Below are 12,126 nucleotides of genomic sequence, written 5' to 3'. Positions count from 1 at the left end.
CATTGCCTCATTCATTCAACAAATGATTGTTGAGCATCTACTATGGCTCAGATTCTCCTTATCACGCTCTACTTTCAACTTTACAATTAAATAATTACATGCACAATACTCCAATTTACTTCCCCTCCCCTTCCCTAGACTGTCAGCTCCCTAAGGACAGAGACTGCATTCCTCTGTCATTTCATCCCCAGCACATGACACAGACTGTATTCCTCTGTCATTTCATCCCCAGTACCTGACACAGTGCCTGGAACAGAGTAGGCATTCTATAACTATTCATCACACGAATGTATAAATGAATGAATCAAAGCATTCAAAAGCTCCCTTCCTACGCCCAAATTCCAAAATGCATCCTGCTGTCTGCCTTACACAGTTATAACTGATGTAATCAATGGGACTTCTAAATTTAATGAAGGAGATTTACTAATTTATGCATACATTTCTGAATAAAGGAAAACAATAAGATGTACAGCGGTAGGCAGAAAGTTACTTTCCCTGAGGGGCAGTCCCATGGGACAGACTAGAGGATAGGCCTGTAGGTGTTCTCCTGGGATACGCAGAGGTAGTTAAGAGGAGTAGTTAAGGGGAAGGGGGAAAGAGCCAGACTGCCTGGGATAGGGGTCTGGACCCCACCACTGACGAGCTGTGTGACTCTGGGTAAGCTACTTAACCTCTCTGTCTTCCAGTTTCCAAATAGGAAACAATAAGAATATTATCTTCAGATGACTGCATTAATAATGAAATGAGTTAGTGCATAGGAACTGCTTAGGACAAGGTCTAGCACATGCTAACTAGTCACAATAAGTTAGTTATTTTTATCTTCTGGAAGAATGAGAACAAAGGTAGGCTAAATCAAGGGGTTTGATATGCTTTCAGTAAGTCCACAAACAGAACAAATCTCCAAGACTCCCTATTACTGAAATTAAGTAACTCATAGGCAAGCGACGGTTTATCTACCTCCACTTTCCAGGCTCAGTTGCAGTTATAGTCGGCTGAGGCCATCATAACAAAATACCATGGACTGGGTGCTTAAACAACGGACGTTATTTTCTCACAGTTCTGGAAGCTGGACGTCCAAGATCAAGGTGCAGGCAGGTCTGATTTCTCCTGCAGCCTCTCTCCTTGGCTTGCAGGCAGCCGCCTTCTTGCAACGTCCTCACATGGCCTTTCCTCTGTGCACTGCACCCCTGCTGTCCCTTTTTCTTAAGAACACCAATCCTATTAGATGAGTCCCCTTTCTCCCATAACCTCATTTAACCTTAATTGCCTCTTTCGAGACCCCATCTCCAAATACAGTCACACCAGGGTTAGGGCTTCAACATATGAATTTGGGAGGAGCACGTGATTCAGTCCGTAACTGTTGAAATGGTAAGAATCCCACACCCATCTAAAATAAGAGCCAGGGGCTTCCCTGGTGGCGCAGTGGTTGAGAGTCCGCCTGCAGATGCAGGGAACGCGGGTTCGTGCCCCGGTCCGGGAAGATCCCACATGCCGTGGAGCAGCTGGGCCCGTGACCCATGGCCGCTGAGCCTGCGCGTCCGGAGCCTGTGCTCCGCAAGGGGAGAGGCCACAGCAGTGAGAGGCCCGCGTACCGCAAAAAATAAATAAATAAATAAAATAAGAGCCAGAGCAAATGACCCCTCGAGGTGTTTCTAGACCTAGAGTCTAAGATTTGATTTTGTACATCCCACAGTGCCCAGCACAACAACAAGCGTGTGTTTAAAGCTTAGAAAATGTTCTCTGTATTAATTTATAATGAATAAATACTACTTAAGGCTGAGAAAAGTGTGTACCTTCCAAAGTCTATACATCTTATTGTTCACCGTATATGTATATGTGGCTGTGTACACACACACACTCACACACACACACACACACACACACACAAAAACACATATTCCCAGGAGAATAAAATGCAGTGGTAAGGAAGAGCTGTTTGATGAAACTGAAACTAACTGTACATAATTATCTCTGAGCTCTTCACACATTAAGCGGGCAATGGAAAAGCGGATGCAGAACCCCTTTGATAGTGAATCTGATGATGAATACCCTTCCACAGAGGCCAGCATCAGGGTTCACCTGCTGAAACAGCCAGATTTCAGTGGAACGATTTCACTATCTCTGTGAAATATTGTTCTGGAATCGGGGCATTATTTGACAACTCGAGCAATGAAATAACAGTCTTATCGGTGATTTCAGAATGCCTTCAATGAATTGATAGGAGGAACTATTGAGAACAGACAGGAGGGGCTCAAAATCAAGAAGCTCAAAATCCTCAAGTGCTAATAAAGCAAAAAGCTGGCAAATCAATGAGCCCAAGCCATCCACAGGCAAATCCCTATGTACTAAGTAACTCTTAAAGAAAACTTGTTACATTTATTAGGTTCTTTTATAAAAATCAACTTTACTGAGGTATAACCTACATATAATAAAATGGATACATTTCAAGTAAGCAGTTGGTTTTTGGTTTTTGTTTTGACAAACACATATACCCAGGCAACCATTCCCCCCGGTCAAGATACAGGCATTTCCATAAGCCCAGAAAGTTCCCTTGTATCCTTTACTGGTGAACCCCTGGTCCTACTTCCTTCACCCACCCTTCACCAGGGCAACCACTGTTCCATTTGTTTCTCCCCATAGATTAGTTTTGACTGCTCTAGGATTTCATATAAGTGGAATTATACAATATACACTTTTTGTGGCAGCTTTTCCAGCAAAATAGTTAGAAGACTCATGCCTGTCCTTGCATGTATCCACAGTTTATTCCTTTTATTACTGAGTTGGAGTCCTGCACGTGAGTGTGCAGCAAGTTGCTTATAAATTCCCTAGTTGATGGGTGTTTGGGTTTGCGTTACTTCCAGTTTTGGATTTTTATGAATAAAGCTGTTATGAACATCCATGTACCAGTCTTTTTGCCAACACAAATTTCTCCTCGGTAAATACCTAGGTGGAAAATTGCTGGGTCATATGCTGTAGATGTTTAACTTCACAGGAAAATGCCCAACTTATCCTGAGTAATAGAAATCATCAATAGGTTCACTCTTAAAGCACTTATTAGAGAGATTTTAAAAATAAAAGAGGAAACCAGAGTAGGGAATGCCAAAAAGGGCATCCAAAAGCACATTCAACTGCTTTACTCAGGGAGCTGGCAGGGTCCTCTCAGGACAGCTCTACTGTCCACCTCCCCCCGTGTGCCCACTTCACCCCAGGAAAATGGCCGCCTTTGTCCCACCTTCAGTGGACATGTTGTCCCTCCTCAGTTTCCTTCCTCTCCTCACTCTGTCTTCAGGGGCAGTTTCGACTGGCCTGTTGCCGGCAGGCTCTCCTTGCTTTTCTAGGAGAGTCAGGACTTGGAAGGACCATCAGACCCAGGGGACGTGAACCCAGCTCACCCAGGAGCTTCCACCCTGCTCCACTGCTGCGGCAGCATCAGGCCATGGAGCCCCTCATTGGTGGAAGGCTTATGGAGGGGGTATCCCCCCTTTCTCCCCCTTGAGAGGGGCTAGGCAAAGCTCACAGTGGGGACTCCAGTACTTCCCTCTGCCCGACGGGAACCAGTGTGGGCCACCCTTCAGCCAGGCCTGCCCACAACCTAGCACGTGTCTTCAGAACACAGGGGATCCCAGCAACCACTGTGCCCAGGTAGGCCAGGAAATGGCTCATTTAATGTCATGTTACATAAACAGCATCCGAACTACAAAATCCTATATGTTAACAACCACATGCCTATTCTTTTTTTTTTTTTGCGGTACGCGGGCCTCTCACTGTTGTGGCCTCTCCCGTTGCGGAGCACAGGCTCCAGACACGCAGGCTCAGCGGCCATGGCTCACGGGCCCAGCTGCTCTGCGGCATGAGGGATCTTCCCGGACCGGGTCACGAACCCACGTCCCCTGCATTGGCAGGCGGACTCTCAACCACTGCGCCACCAGGGAAGCCCACATGCCTATTCTAATTATTTCAGAGGCGTTCATTCTTTTATACACGATAACTTCCCAAGACACCAAACTGAATTTTGATAAATGTAGGTTTTCAATATGTTCACTGACTTATATTTTTCACATAGGCTTTATTTTGTTTTCTGAGAGATAATAAACTCCCCTTAAAATCCTTCCAGAATTCTCATCACCTTCAGTAAGGAGGAAGGAGGAGAAAAGGACAGGGGGGTGTGGGTTGTAATTCCTCGAAGGCAGGGAATCTCAGAGCTTTGAAGCTTGAGGAGTCAGGAAGCTCAGGGATGAAAGAGATCAAACTGCAGGTTCAAGGGGAACGAGGAGCCCTCAGAATGCGAAGAAGCTTCTCAGAGCTGCTGGCCCTGAGGCCTCACCCTGGCCTCGTGCTGGGATCAGGAACCCCTTTCCCATCCCCCCTTCCCTTCTCCTACTCCTGCCCCAATTCTGCTCCAAAAGCAGCTGCTTCCACGAGATGGCCACCTGCTGAGCTTGTAACAACCACCTGAACAGCAGACTCTCCCGGCTTCACTGAAACCATTCTTTCTTGCCTTAGAAAGTGACCAGAAATGCAGTAAAGGTGCCTGAAAATTCCCTTATCACTGAAACGAGCAGATCGCAGAATTGCCTATCTGCAGTTTTCATCTTATTCACTGAGTTTTTTAAAGGGGAGCCAAATATATGCAGAGAAAACCACAATTTGAAAAGATACATGCACCCCCCATGTTCACTGTAGCACCATTCACGATAGCCAAGACATGGAAGCAACCTAAGTGTCCATCGACAGAGGAATGGACAAAAGATGTGGTGTATATAGATACATATACAATGGAATACTACACAGCCATAAAAAAGAATAAAATAATGCCATTTGCAGCAACATGGATGGACCTAGAGATTATCACACTAAGTGAAGTAAGTCAGACAGAGAAAGACAAATATATGATATCACTTATATGTGGAATCTAAAAAAGGACACAAATGAATTTATTTACAAAACAGAAACAGACTCACAGACATAGAAAACAAACTTACAGTTTCCAAAGGAGGGGGGGGAAGAAGGATAAATTAGGAGTTTGGGCTTAAAATATACACACTACTATATATAAAACAGATAACCAACAAGGACCTACTGTATAGCACAGGGAAATAATACTCAATATCTTGTAATAACCTATAAGGGAAGAGAATATAAAAAATGAATATATATATTTATATATATGTATAACTGAAGCACTTTGCTGTACACCTGAAACTAACACAACATTGTAAATCAACTATATTTCAATAAAAATTTGAAAATAAAATTAAAATAAAGTGGAGCCAAGTGAGGGAAGAGGGCCCACATTTACTTGCTGGGACTTCCCTTGGGCTGTTCGTCTGGAAAGCAAAATAAAGGCTGAAGGTGGCCCACTGATTTCCTCGCACTCAGCGAATTCTGCCCGAGTTAGGCTTGGCCGACTAGCACGTGATCTGTAAAGATGAAAGTCCTTCCCTTCCTCGGGAGGGCCACAGAGATGCAGTTACTAGCAGCAGGCCGGCCACGCACAGCACAGATGAGGCTTCCCCAGCAGGGCCACCGCCAAATGCTCTTCTGCTCTGGCAGAAAGCCAGGCCCAGACTCTCCATCGCCGCCCTCCGTGGGTTTTATCTGGGTGACCGTGCAGGGGGCGAGGAGGGCTGCATTCTGGGTGACTCGTAGAGACTCCCTATGAGAAACGCTCAGTGAGCCCCCCATACGGTCCTCTAGGAAGACAGTTGGAAGGACTTCCCAGGTCATTCAGTCCAACGGCTGCTTTTACAGAGGAAAACTCAGAGCCCTCAAGGGATTCAGTCCACGGGAACAGGACACCTTGACTCTCCTCCCCAGCTTCCTTTCCCTCTCCCAGTCTCTCCGCCACAGAGGAGGAGGGCCTCCCTCCACCTCGCTGCTCAGACACAGGTCTGGGAATCGTCTTGGTGCTGGCTATGTCCTGTTTCCCACCAGATCTACCCTCTGCCCTCCCTACTCTGCTCTCTGCCCACGGGCTGACCTGGAAGGACCACATCAATGGGCAACCTCTGTGGTCTGGTTAGCAGCCAATGGGGCAGCCCCACAGGAGATCACAGGAGCGGGGAGGGAGGGGAAAGAGGTCAGTGGATTCATTCCTCGGCTCTCTGCCTGCGAGGGAGAAATTCAGAACACTGGCCTGGCTTGACCTTCCACTGAAGGTCACTGCTCCCTTCAAGGCAGCCCTCTCCTGCAGGGTTCCAGTAACATCCCCCCTCTCCTTGCCCCTCAGGCCTCCACAGTAACAGCTCTATCCTATCAGCCCAGCACCACCACTGTCATTCCTCCACAGCCCTGCCTTTGTAGATGGTCCCTCCTGAATTGTCCCCCATGAGATGGCTATATCCTATTCCCACCCTGAATGGGACAAGCATTGATTCCTGCTGCTGCTTCCCCCTCCACGTCCCCGTCTACCCTTATCACAGCCCCAGCCTCTTTAGCCTGGACAGCTGCAAGAGCCTCCTGACCACGCTCCCAGCTTTCCTCCTGGCCCCTTCTCGTCTGCTCTCCCCAGGAGCATACCGAGTTATCCCGTGAAATGTAAATCAAACCGCGTCATGCACCTGCAAATCTTGCAATGGTTTCCGCTGCCCCGCCCCACCCCCCCCCCCCCCCCCCCAGTAAAATCAAAGCTCTTCCCCTGACTTCTGAGGGCACACCAGACCCGAACTGCTCTCTGCAGCCTCCTCCTGGGTCCTGAGCAGCCATGCAGCCTCCTCTCCTTCCTCCTGCCCCCAGGCGCTTCCCTGCACTGAGACTTCACACGTGCTGTTCCCTCTGCCCAGCATTTGTCTCCTCTCGTGGAAGAGGCCTTCCTTAGCAGGGCACACCCTACATTTTATTCCCCATCCCTGAGCTGTGCTCACGTCCTTCCAGCACTTAACAAATCTGTGATTATGTAATTTTTCGTTTACTTTTAAAATGACTATCTCCCCTCCCTAGCTCCCACCCATGAGAGTTCCACATGGGTGGGAGCTAGGTCTGCTTTTCAGACCCCCTCCCTCACCCACAGTGGGTACTCCAGGCACATTTGCCAGATGAACAAGTCAGTGTATGTTCCAATAACGGGAAGGATTGTCCTTTAATCTGAGATTTGTGCCCTTACTTTGTTGAGAGGTTGTTAATATTGTCCTTTCTTTCATGAAATAACTTGTAAGATAACTTGTAAAATAACTTACAAATAACTTGTAAAAATAAATGACAGTTTATGACTTGTAATACAAATAACTTGTAAAAATAAATGACAGTTATCAAAAATTTTAAACGGCAACCTTATACAGTTCTCCAAAATATTGTTGAAATTTTATGAGTCTATGACATCCCAGATTAAGCAATATTTCAAGGGTCACAGTGCTGGGCCCTAGAGAGGTGACCTGGGTGATGGAGTCTGATGGACTCAGGGTCTGAGTTCAAGTCCCCACTCTGTGGCTTGGTAGCCGTAAAACTCTGAGCAAGTTACTTAACCTCTCTGCACCTCCATTTCCTTACCTGTAAAATAGGGATACTAATAGGATCTACTTCAGAGGATTTTTGTGAGAATTAAATGAACTAATACTTGTGAAGTTCTTAGAAGAGTGCCTGGCACTGTTCCATAAACGTTGGACAACAAATTTGTTGAGCAAAAATGCTCAGCAAATGTTAGTGCTACCATCATCATCATCATTATTACCAAACCCAGCTCTTCTAAATCCCCCACCAGGGCTCTTTTCTCTTTAAAATGTTATCTCCCAACATTCTCTCTTCAAATGTTATCTGACCACCCCTGAATGTCAAGCCAAAATTCAGCACTTGGAAAACTAGCCTAGTCCAGCCAACCAGATTTTCTGGATAGCTAAGCACCAACCTAGATCACATGTGCTTCTAACATATGTTACTTCCTTCCTACTTCTTAACTAATTTTGATGAAATGAGCATCATTATGGGAATGCACGGTGCTGTGGACCCCAGAAACACCACAAGAAAAACTCCATAGGTCTGAGGCTCTGCAGCCCAGGTGGAGGCTCTACTCCGTCCCCTCAAAGCACTCAACACCCTGAGCTCCGCTCTCCTTGTCTGCAGAGTGGGAAGGTCACAGGCACTGAGAGGTCACTGTGGTCCTAACGAGTCATGTGCACACACCGCAGGCTCCTAAAACACTCCTTTTCTTTCTTATTTTTTGGCTAATAATACTATAATTCGCCCAGAACGCCTTACTGTAGGTCTCCGGGCAGAATTCTCTCTTCCCCAAGATATGCTAAACACCCAAGCCCCTGCCTAGAAGAGAGTGGGGTTAACGCCTCGGGGGAACCGACCCCTCACAATCTGTACAGAGGGAATTCCTTCCTAGTGGTGTTCATGTGGCCGACAGAGCAAGTCACCCGCAGGCTGCTCCTGAAGCAGGACAGGCTTTTGAAGCTGTGATATTTCTGAATTTGGCCTTGGACAAAGACACCATATTTCCTCATAGCCATTCACACCCTGACTCAAGCAATTTTAACTGAATTCTATTTCCTTTCAACCCAAGGCCATTTGAAGATGCAAAAACCATATCTGTGAATGAATTCTAGCATTTGATTTGCAGAATCAATTCTACTGAATTCCAGGCTTTAGCCCAGGTATATTTCAAGTTTCTGAGGCTCAGAACCATTTTCCCCACCCTCAACAATATCACACACCCACCTCCCAAATACACAAACGTATATGGGTTATACAGCCAACAGCTCATGTTAAAGGGGACCCATATTAAATAATATTGTTACATAGATATTAATAAGGCTAAGATAAAAGATGAGAAAATAGAAGAGAGTCTTTGTATCTTTTTAATGTTGTTCGTTATGTAGAAATTGGGAATCAAATCGATGAATTTTCTGACTACAGAGTCAACAAAATGATCTGAATTCTAAACAAATCCTGGAGTATACTGACAAATAAATAGCATAGAGAAAAGATGAAAGCATAAACTAAGGACAGGAAGTGAAACCGGATTCAGAAATATTATTCTTGCATTTGAGATTAAAAGAAATATACATACATCTATAATTCTACAACTCCCACAAAGCCTAATTTCATTTGTAAAATACACCAGGGAACCCTGGCAAGTTTCTGTGGAATCATGCAACTAGGTGTGTCTTTTAATTAAACGCACATCTAGCAATCCACAAATATGAATTAAGCATCACCAATTAGTTAGCACTGTGGAGGATTTAGGTCTCTACCCCCCACGGAGTAAGCAATTTGCGAAACTTTACCCTACAACACATGAAAACCAGGGCCCCAGCTACCAATTTTAAGGACATTCTATTCTGCAGGGGTTCATCTTCCTTCTCTCCAAAAGTGTATCAAGGTCCTGCTGTGTTTCAATGGAACCAAACAGCTAAGGCTCTGAAAGACACCATTTCAGAAGAAAAAGGGGTGAGATTATCTCTGAATAATCACTCTATTAACATGAATCTGAACTGTGATATTTGGTCACTTTGTTTTAGTTTACAACCACCTTTGCAAGTGATAAGATTTAAATTGATTGATGGGGAGAGGGTGGGAAAGGAAAACAACACACACACAATAAACACACACACACACCCATCACGCACACACACCCATAACACGCACACACATCACAGGATCCAAATTCAACAAGCAGAGGTGAATGCAGAACTGGTCTAAGCTGAATGTATGCACAAAAGACTCCCTTCCTTCCTTCCTTCCTTCCTTCCTTCCTTCCTTCCTTCCTTCCTTCCTTCCTTCCTCTCTTCCTCCCTTCCTTCCTTCCTGTCTTACCTTTTTTATTCCATCAACAAGGCCAGGTGACAGTGGGAACACCTCATATTCACCCTGCTTCAAGTAACAAGGGGGCAGATTGTGAGAGAACACAAGTGATGTGAGCTTCCAAGGTCCAGTCCAGTCGTTCCTGTATCAGCGCCAGTCCCATTTCAAAGTTTTACTTCCTAGGTCATCCGAAATTTGTCATTCATCCATAACACAGACCCCTAACTATTTCTTGAGCCATTCCTGGAAAGCCAGAGATGAAAAAGGCCCAGCCTCTGTGTGTTCTCAAGTCCTCATGGGATGGGCCGCCCAGTGGGAGAAAAAGCACTCTGGGATCAATGTGGGATTGCAGTTTGCTTGCATGCTCTGTTCCATGTGCCTGAAGTTTTCTAAGGGATTCCTCCCCTTCACCAGTTACCCCTCCATGAAGAGCTGCCTCTCCTAACTAGACAGGTGCAGCATTCACCACAGGAAGCCTAGGCATCCCTTCCCATCGACAGGGCAGGTCTCAAGTAAGATCCTCGAGCCCTGCAAGGCTTGTTTCTCCCCGTGGATCACACAAAACACAGTCCCCAAGCCTCCATCGTGTCTGTAACCTTGGGGCTTCTTGCTTCCTACAAACTTCTCTTCCTCTCTTCCTGAAAATACCATGGGTTTCTCAACTGAAGTATATTAAAACGAATTCCATTTTAACATATTCTGGAGCCCTTCACAGCATGCGTTAAATTAAGCAGGAACACTCCGGTCTCCAGATGACAGCGTCTCAGGCAAACCTCCCTTGGTTCCCAGGACTCCAGCAAACAGCCCCCTCTCGGTCTCCCCAGCCCACTGCTCCCTGTCCAACAACTCTGGTTTCCCCCACTTGGAAAAGTACATCTGACAGGTTTTACATCCTTCAGACCAAGGATGTAAAATCCTTCACCTCCATGTGAAACCTCTACTTTTGTTTCCTTTTCTGACTTGTATTTGAACAACATCTGGGCCTTTTATTCAGCTTTTAGAAAAACTAGGGAAGGTCACAGCCCGAGTAGTTACTTGGTAAAGGTAAAAGGTAAAATTAACTACAATAGCAAACTCTCACATAGCCCTGATTATGTGCCTGGTAGAGTTCCAAGTGCTTTACCTATACTAACCACTAAATCTCACCACAGTCCTATAAGGCAGTCTTATTTCTTACCCCCATTTTACAGATAATGAAAGTGAGACCCAAAGAAGTTGCATGAAATTAACCTGCCTAGAGTCATCCAATTAATAATTGGCAGAGCAGGGATTTGAACCTTTGTCATCCATCTCAGCGGTGCTGCTCACCAGGAAGGGAACGCTGCTGGCATGACAACAAAGGTACTTCCGTGCCCCCTTAAATGCAGCATTAACTCCATGAACACCCGCAAGCCCTGTAGATAAGCTACCTTGGTGTCACCTTCAGGAAGAGCAGGGTTTGCCTGGGTGAGGAGAAGGAAGAAGAGAGGAGACTTCTGCCCTTGAAAGATTCTATTTTAATTCTTTAAAAAAACCACCGAACAGACCCAGCCCTGGATTTCAAGATCAGCTTTCAAGGTCTCCAGGCATGAGGCAGTCATCTGAAAAGGGAAGCATGACAGGAGTCTGACCTCTGCGTGGCCTCCTTGTTCTCAAGGTGCTGCTTTCAGATCCGAAAGCGAACAGGAAAGCCGAGGAGCCAAAATCTCCCTAATCTCGGATCAGGTATCAATACCATTAGGCATTGGAAGCTTGCGACAGCAGGAGATGTCACACTCTCAAGTGCTAACACGGCAGCATTTATCTACGTTCACTGATAAGCTATCTAAGACATAAAAGGTCAATTAACTATTTCTAGAAGTTCTACATAAGACTCAGAAACTTGCCTGTTATCCTAGCCTAACTTCCTAGAAACACTGAATCACAACATCACGCAACGCAAGTCCCTCAAACCCAAGTCCCTTTGGAGGAAGGAGCTGGCTGCAGTAAAGGCTCTGACAGGTAGAGGGCAATCGTTAAGATGGCGATGACAATGATGATGACGGAGAAGACGGCGGCAGCCATGATCACGAGAGCAAGCACTGGTGGCACATCTCATATGGGTCAGGCACTGTGCTGAGGACCCTTCCTGCACTATCTTAATCTTCACAGGAACAGTGAGAGGCAGATACCAGCACAACACCCATTTTAGGGACGAGGAATTCGATGAGAGAGGCCAAGTATCTGGGTCAAGGTGTCATGATTGTGGTCACGATATGAACCGGGGCCAATCTGACTCTCCAATTTCACATTCTTATCTAATGCTCGACTGTCTCTTCCTATAAGGAAACCTTAGCATAGAAAGTTCTGGAAACAGGGTATGCTGATTACTCACATTTTCTGGTAAATATACGTGCAATCAGTTCT

General features: G+C 45.8%; 1 long non-coding RNA gene across 1 annotated transcript in view; it reads right to left on the bottom strand.

Annotated features, from left to right (window-relative positions):
* The window catches only part of LOC141276318 (uncharacterized), a 345,748-nt gene that overhangs the window by 196,819 nt on the left and 136,803 nt on the right, over nucleotides 1–12,126 (bottom strand). The window lies entirely within an intron of this gene.

The sequence above is a fragment of the Tursiops truncatus genome, chromosome 1, assembly GCF_011762595.2.
Source record: "Tursiops truncatus isolate mTurTru1 chromosome 1, mTurTru1.mat.Y, whole genome shotgun sequence".
In the NCBI taxonomy this organism is placed as follows: domain Eukaryota; kingdom Metazoa; phylum Chordata; class Mammalia; order Artiodactyla; family Delphinidae; genus Tursiops; species Tursiops truncatus.
Note: the sequence above shows the minus strand (reverse complement) of the source record. Positions and strands in the feature narration are given on the sequence as shown.